This window comes from Apium graveolens, chromosome 1, assembly GCF_009905375.1.
Source record: "Apium graveolens cultivar Ventura chromosome 1, ASM990537v1, whole genome shotgun sequence".
Taxonomy (NCBI): Eukaryota; Viridiplantae; Streptophyta; class Magnoliopsida; order Apiales; family Apiaceae; genus Apium; species Apium graveolens.
Genome location: NC_133647.1, coordinates 190248671 through 190257035, shown reverse-complemented (window position 1 = coordinate 190257035; position 8365 = coordinate 190248671).

The window sequence follows — 8365 nt, the reverse complement described above, 5'->3', positions numbered from 1 at the left end:
GAAATTATTGCTCAAGTGTTCACAAGAGCTGTTATGATCAAAGAAAGCCCTACACCAGCTTTTTGGATCCTCTCCCATCAAGTACTCAAAAGCATTAACATTTTCCACCATCATACTATCCATGTGTGCCTATAATTAAAAGTATTTATCTAGAAATCTTTAATTAATGAAAACTATTAGAATCCACAAAAAATAGTAATGAAGAACATCACCTCAAAGTGTTTAGCTTTATAAGCTCTGGCAGCATTCCAGAACATAATGTGAAGCTTAGAACCTTTGAAATGTGATTTGAAGTTCTTAAACATATGTCTATGATCAATTCAAAAATTAATGCAAAATCATGTAATACAGGGGTTATGTAACAAGAAATATCAAAATGTAGTTACAAACCTGAAACAAAACCTGTGTGGTGAAGTTGAGAATAAATTATGAACAACTTCCCTCAATCGACCTTTTTGCCTGTGAGATACGAAGTTGATTGTCTTTATCGGATGCTCATCCAACCTAGGCTTTAGATATTTTAAAAATAAAATATTTTTAGAAATCATGTTTCCTAAAGACACCAAACCGTTTTGTCCATCCAGAGAAATGGCTGATAATAACCAACCACCATACTTCCCCTTAAGGTGACATCCATCAAGACCAACCACATATCTACAACCACTAATAGAAGCCTTCATAGGTGCATCAAAAGATATTGTTACAGACTCAAAAGTTTTATCTTCACTGAAACAAGAAAAAGAAAAGTTAAAGCACACATAATATGTATTTGTTTTGTAGTAAAGAAAAAATATATATTAATTTTGAATGCTAAATCACAATTATACTAAAATATGTGTTGGTTTTAAATCTAAATTAGTATCAACACTTAAATGCGTGCTAATTTATATAAAACAAATGTGTACATATTCTTTAAACTAAAGTAGTGTTATACTACAAAATGTATTAATTAGTAAAAAAGAAAAAAATAGGTACAAATTTTTAAAACCAGAGCAATATTAACACTTGCATATATTAATTTTTATGTAAAAATATGTAGTAAAGTTTTAAAATTACAACAATATTGTACTAAAATATGAAGTTAATTTGTGTGAAAGAAATAAGTATCTACTAATTTTAAAACTAAATCAATATTAAACACCTAATTATGTATTATTTTGTAGTAAAGAAAAAAAATATGTTTTAATTTTGAATGCTAAATCATAATTCTACTAAAATATGTGCTAGTTTTTAAATCTAAATTAGTATCAACACTTCAATACGTGCTAATTTATATGAAACAAATATGTACATATTCTTTAAAACTAAAGTAGTGTTATACTACAACATGTGTTAATTAGTAAAAAAGAAAAAAATAGGTACAAATGTTTAAAACCAAGCAATATTAACACTTACATATATATTAATTTGCATGGAAAAAGACATGTAGTACAATTTAAAAATTATAACAATATTGTAGTAATATATGAAGTTAATTTGTCTGAAAGAAAAAAATATCTACTAATTTTAAAACTAAATTAATATTAAACACTTAAATATGTATTATTTTATAGTTTTAATGCTAAAATATATATTATTTTAGGTCCTAATGTAATAAAGTATGTATTACTTATTATAAACTAAAACAGAGAATATCATAAACTAAAAAAAGTATATGTTATATGTATAAGTTGCAATTGATTTTGGATTGGTTCTAGTAATTATCTGACATAAGCTTGGTACTAGTTTGAAACTTTCATCATAACTGCCATTAATTTTCTCCAGAACATTATTTCTAGCCATCCATGCAACATGATAAGGAAAAATATGTATTAAAATTTAAAAATTACAATAATATTGTAGTAATATATGAAATAATTTTTCTGAAAGAAAAAAGTATCTACTAATTTTAAAAACTAAATCAATATTAAACACTTAAATATGTATTATTTTGTAGTATTAATGCTAAAATATATATTATTTTAGGTACTAATGTGATAAAGTATGTATTAATTATCATAAACTAAAACAGAGAATATCATAAACTAAAAAAATGTACATGTTATATGTGTAAGTTGCAATTGATTTTGGATTGGTTCTAGTAATCATATGACATAAGCTTGGTACTAGTTTGAAACTTTCATCATAACTGCCATTAATTTTCTCTAGAACATTGTTTCTAGCCTTCCATGTAGGTAGCATTTTCTTATACTCCAAGTTGGCTCACCAGGGATCTTCCGTGCTTATACAAACCAGGGACACATGATCGGTTGTCCAAAATTTTGACATACTTGCATACTATCATATTAGATACACAATATTTTCTAAGATAATTTTAAAAATCAGTCTTGTCCAAAAATTGCAAACCTACTTCAATTTTATCATAAACAACTTGTTCATCATTTTCTGGTTCAGAAAACAACTCGGGATCCACCAAATCAGCAGCAAAAAAATCATCTAAATCATTATCATTCAACAATGGCCCAATACTAACATAACTTTTTGTAATATTAGAAAAGTTCTCAGAAGACACATTGTCATTAACTATAATATTTTGCTTTGTTAAAGTAGGAACATTGCCTTCAACTTCTTTCTCATTATCTTCATCATCACTTCTGTTTTTATGCTAAAATGAAAAAGAAACTCATCCCACTCTCTATTATCTTCACCCTCACGATGTATAAGTGGTTGGTTCCATAGTTGATCTTCAGGATGACAATCATCTTCTCCAAAATTCTCAAGTTGTATAATTGGTTCTTGAATCACACTGAATGATTTTTCAACATTATCAACTTTTGCAGAGACCAAATTCCAGAAATTCGGATCTAGGCCATCAACATTCATATTCACAAAATCTTGATTACTCGCAACATGGGTTTCAGACATTAGACTGGACTTTTCAACATGAATTTCAAATCCAGCACCATCTTTAAAATATTTTGCTTAGTATGTCAGCCTTTTCAATCAAACGTGGACTTTTTCTTTGAGTGTATACTTTGGTGGATAGTTGACAAATCAACTTTTTAGGTGTTACACACCTAATTTGTGGGTTACATATCAAGGTTGATCTTGAATCTCTGTTATAATTAACAAAAGACAATTATATTATTAAATCAATTAGAACTGTTAAATTTTAGAAAAAAGAATAACAAGTAAACAATCAAGAAATATTACCTCATAGGATTGGATGATATAATCTCTTGAATCTTCTCCCTCTCCATAATTATGAGAGAACACAAGTGATGAGAAAACACTGAGGGGAGGTATGAGGATGTGTATTACGCGGGAGGGTAGACACCTGATAAAAAAAATAACTGGCTGGTAAAGGCGGGAGTAAACACCTAAGATAAAATTTTTTGGCAGGTCATGTTACGTGATTACTTAAAACTAATCTCTAGTTTATTAACTTATATGTAAAATTCTGGGGAAATTTTAGTCAATTTAAGTAAATAAATATATAAATATATAAACTAATTATATGTTTATGAGTTATAAGAGTTAGAATTTAACCTTGGGACATTTTAATAATTATTAAATAAAATGGGATACATCTGTAAAGTAACATACTAATTTGGGATATATTATACAAATCCCCATAAAAGTACCCTTGAGCTTGATGCTCCTTATTTTGTAGTACTCTTTCGGTTCTTTAATTATTAAGTTACCTATGCAGGCTGTGAAGAGGTTGATTCATAATTTTGAGCTGAAAGATTTCAGTATTATACTTTTGCGTTCTGTGGATGATGATCCAAAAATGTTTGCCAACTTCAAGGAGCTTCTTGATAAAATATTCGTGTTGAATCCATAGAAGAGGATTACAGAATCACAGGTGCTGAGCTATCCTTTTATCACTGACAAGTGAATTATAAGCTGTCTATTGTCGGACAACTCACCAGAAGCAATTCTCCCTTGTATTCATTCTTTTTGTAGTTCATTATGAACTACAAATACGTATGTAAGAAACATTAGTTAAATGATTCTAATTTAATGCAAATTATTGATATAAAAAAATAAAGTATTTGCATTCTAATGAACGTTATATCATATCTCAGATTTATGCATTTTAAAAAGATGTATTTTCCGGAAACCCCAACCGGTATCACGCCGAAAAATTTACTAGTGACAAGATCACATTTATGGTTTTTCAACGTGGAACTCAACTCGGGTTACGGGAAATTTGCAAGATCATATTTGTGACCCTTCAACCTTAGAATTCAACTTGGGATGAGGAAAAATTTCCCTCAACTCATAATTCCAGCCTTGAAAATTTAACTGCTATTCTAGAGATTACTTTTTTTCAAGTTACGATCCTTGTCAATCTGGAAAATTTAATGGGTAGTGTAAGAAATTTTTAACCATAGTAAAATTTACATTCGAATTAACGGAGGCAAAACATTTCTCGATAATAAGGCCAATTTTTTTTAGAGATCTCTTCCATAGACTAGAAAGTCATTACATCACTATACATAAGTTTTTTGTTTATAACTTATTTGGTGTTAGAAAAACAAAAATTTAAAACTAAAAAAATGTAAACTTTCAAAGGTACAAGAATATTGATTATTGAAGGCAATTTTTGGCATGTTTTTAACATAGTTTCAATGTTCGCATTTGTACATACGTCCTTTTCCTTAATTTTTAAATTTGGGAAATTATTTTTTTTTCGTAAAACATTTGAATATCACATAGTATCAAAAACATGACACTTCTTAATTCAATTTAATCGTAATCATATTTGACTGTTAGAAAATCAACTTCGCGAAAGATCTGTTTTTTGGGACACATACCGTTGTGTTGTGTATTTTACACCATTTTCGGCCTGTTCTGTGTTGCCGTGTAATCTCCGGTTTCCTGTCCGGTTTTATGCGTGTGTGTGTGGACTGTGTGGGTGAGTGAGGGCTGCGTTGTTGCCTTCTTTCCTGTCACTGTCTGGGCATTTTCCAATCACTTGTACTGTTTCTGGTTGCCTGATCTTGGTTACAGTTGGGGGTTATTGGGATACATATATACGCATACGCGTGTATACATCTTCTTCAAATTCTCCGTGGCAGTGACCAGAATATAAATTGGATCTTCAATAACGGAATAGTACAATAGATTCTTCTTCAATTACTTGGTTCTTCTCATACTCCAAACTAAAGATATTAAAGTAACGTGTTTCCTTCTTGATTGGGTTTTGTTCCGTGAATTGAACATACTCTTTCCCTCTCTTCCCCGCCTTATCCCTCCATCCCTTTCGAACTTCTTTGTCTGTAATTACCGGACGACGACAATTTGTTAATATTCCGTCTTCCCCCTTGACTGCCGAGACGGGACGCAGTTGATTTTCGTAATAAGGCTTTCAAACGCTTTCTGCATATCTTATATCTCTCTGGCACCGATCAAAGGCAATTATTATTTTGGAAATCTTGGAAGACAGAGTATACAAGGGAGGTGTTTCTGCGACCGGTTATTTTCAAGAAACAGTGTAGGGTTGTAAGTGACTTGCGACAGTCACTTTCAGTATTGTATCTTATATTTAAGTCACTGTTCTTGATTTTTTAGTGTTATTTAGTTTATTTATTTAGTGTTCTTGTTCTTATAAGTGGTGTACTTTTATTTATGGCATCCTCGAGTAGAGTCATTTTGGAGAGTGGAGGGAGGAATAGGGAGGTTGTTGGTTCTTTCTTTAGGGTAGGTTCTTTGAATGTAGGCACTCTTACTGGAAAATTTTTAGAACTTGTAGATGAGTTAAAGAAGAGACATGTTGATACTGTGTGTGTGCAAGAGACCAAGTGGAAGGGTGCTAAGACCAAGGAAGCCAATGGTTTTAAATTATGGTATTCAGGTGTTGTAACCAATATGAATGGTGTTGGTATTATGTTAGGTACTCATCTGAGGAATAATGTGGTGGAGGTGAATCGATTTGGTGATAGGGTGATGATGATTAAACTAGTTCTGGATGTTGTGGTTGTTAATTTAGTTAGTGCCTATGCCCCACATGTTGGTTTGGGAGACGAGGAGAAAAAACAATTCTGGGATTGTTTAGATGATTTAGTTCGTACAATACCTAGTGATCAAATTTTATATATAGGGGTGATTTTAATGGTCATATTGGAAAATTTTCTGATGGTTATGTTGGCACACATGAGGGGTTTGGATATGGTATGAGGAATGAAAGTGGATGTATTCTTTTGGAATTTGCATTAGCTCATGACTTGGTGATAGTTAATTCTTGTTTCAAGAAGCGAGATCCGCATTTAATTACTTTTAAGAGTGGAGGGTGTAGCACACAAATAGATTATTTTATTACGAGAAAAAGCAACAAAAATTTCAAAGATTGTAGAGTGTTTCCGAATGAGATGTGTGCTACACAACATCGTTTATTGGTAATGGATATTTATATGAGGAGAAAGATAATGGTAGGTGTTCAGGTGGCGACACTGCGTATTTTATGGAAAAATCTGAAGGGTGAAAGAGTACGCATTTTCAAGGAAAAAATTGGTTTGGAACAAAGAAGTTTTGAAGAAGCTGATGTTAACCAATTATGGTATCAAGTGGCATCTTTAATCAGGGGTGTCGCTAAAGATGTGTTAGGAAGCACCTCGGGGAAAATCCATGATCAAAAGGAGGCTTGGTGGTGGAATGCGGATGTACAAGAGCGAGTAAAAGATAAACAAACACGCTTTAAGGAGCTTATGTGCTGCAATGAACAAGAGGAATTTGATACAAAGAAAACTATTTATAAGGAAGCAAAACGTCTAGCCAAAAAGGCTGTTGGGGAGGCGAAGGATAAGGCTTATGAAGAACTGTATCTAGGGCTATCTACAAATGAGGGAGCAAATGGAATTTATAAATTAGCAAAGGCTCGAGAAAGGAGACAACGAGATTTGGGATTTGTCAGATTTATTAAGGATGAAGAAGCACATGTGTTAGTTAAGGGCGAAGATATTAAATGTAGATGGTATCATTATTTCAGAAAGTTATTTAATGAGTCTTTTTTGAGTGGGGCGGCGATGGAGGGAGAAACAACTTGTCAAGCATATTGGGATTCTAATATTCCACCTATAACTGGTGATGAGATTGAGTGGGCTCTAAAGAAGATGGGTAAAGGCAAAGCCACGGGGCTAGACGAAATACCGATAGAGGTATGGTGGTGTTTAGGTAAGGAGGGAGAGCGGTGGTCGGTGCAACTCTTCAATCTTATTTTTCGGGCGGGTACGATACCACATGAATGGAAGCTTAGTATGGTTATTCCGATTTACAAGAATAAGGGTGATGCTCAGAATTATAGTAATTTTCATTGTATTAAACTTTTAAGTCATACTATGAAATTATGGGAGAGAGTGATTGAAATTAGGCTTAGACGCAAGGTTACAGTGTCAGAAAATCAATTTGGTTTCATGCCTGGTAGGTCGACGACAGAGGCGATTCATCTTCTTAGGCGTTTAATGGAGAAATATAGGGAACATAGTAGGGACCTGCACTTGGTGTTTATCGATTTGGAAAAAGCTTATGATAGTGTTCCGCGTAACGTAATATGGACAAGTTTGGATAGTAAAGGTGTGTCCTACATATATGTGAGGGCAATTCAAGCAATGTATTCTCAAATGATGACTTGTGTCAGGACTCTGGTTGGAGATACTCAGTATTTTCCGGTCAAGATAGGACTTCATCAAGGATCATCATTAAGTCCTTTTTTATTCGCTATAATTATGGATGTGCTCACTAAAGGAATTCAGGATGTCGTCCCATGGTGTATGCTTTTTGCGGATGATATAGTTATTATTAGTGAGACAAAGTCGATGATAAATGAGAAGTTAGAACAATGGAGGGTGACATTGGAGACTTCAGGCTTGCGTGTTAGTCATTCAAAAACTGTATACATGTGGTGTAACTTTAGTAATGATCCAGTTGAAGAGGGAGTTGATGTTAGAATTGGAGGGCATTTATTAGTTCCGAAAGAAAGTTTCAAGTATTTGGGATCTATGATTCATAAAGATGGTAAGATAGATGCAGATGTAACTCATCGTAATCAGTCTGGATGGTTAAAGTGGAGGGCGGCTTCAGGAGTACTGTGTGATAGAAAAATTTCTTTAAGGTTAAAAGGAAAATTTTATCGAGTGGCGATTAGACCAGCTTTATTGTATGGGGCGGAATGTTGGGCGATAACGAAACTCAAGGACATCGACTCGAGGTAGCGGAATTGAGGATGTTGCGTTGGATTTGTGGTCGTACCTTGTTAGATAGATTGCCGATTGGTTTTTTCAGAAGGAAACTACGAGTTGTTTTTATAATAAAAAAGGGAAAGTAGGTTGCGCTGGTTTGGGCATGTAAGGAAGAGATGTATATCGGCCCCAGTCTGGAGAATTGAAGGTTTGGTGTTACCGGGTGTGAGAAGGAAAGTAAG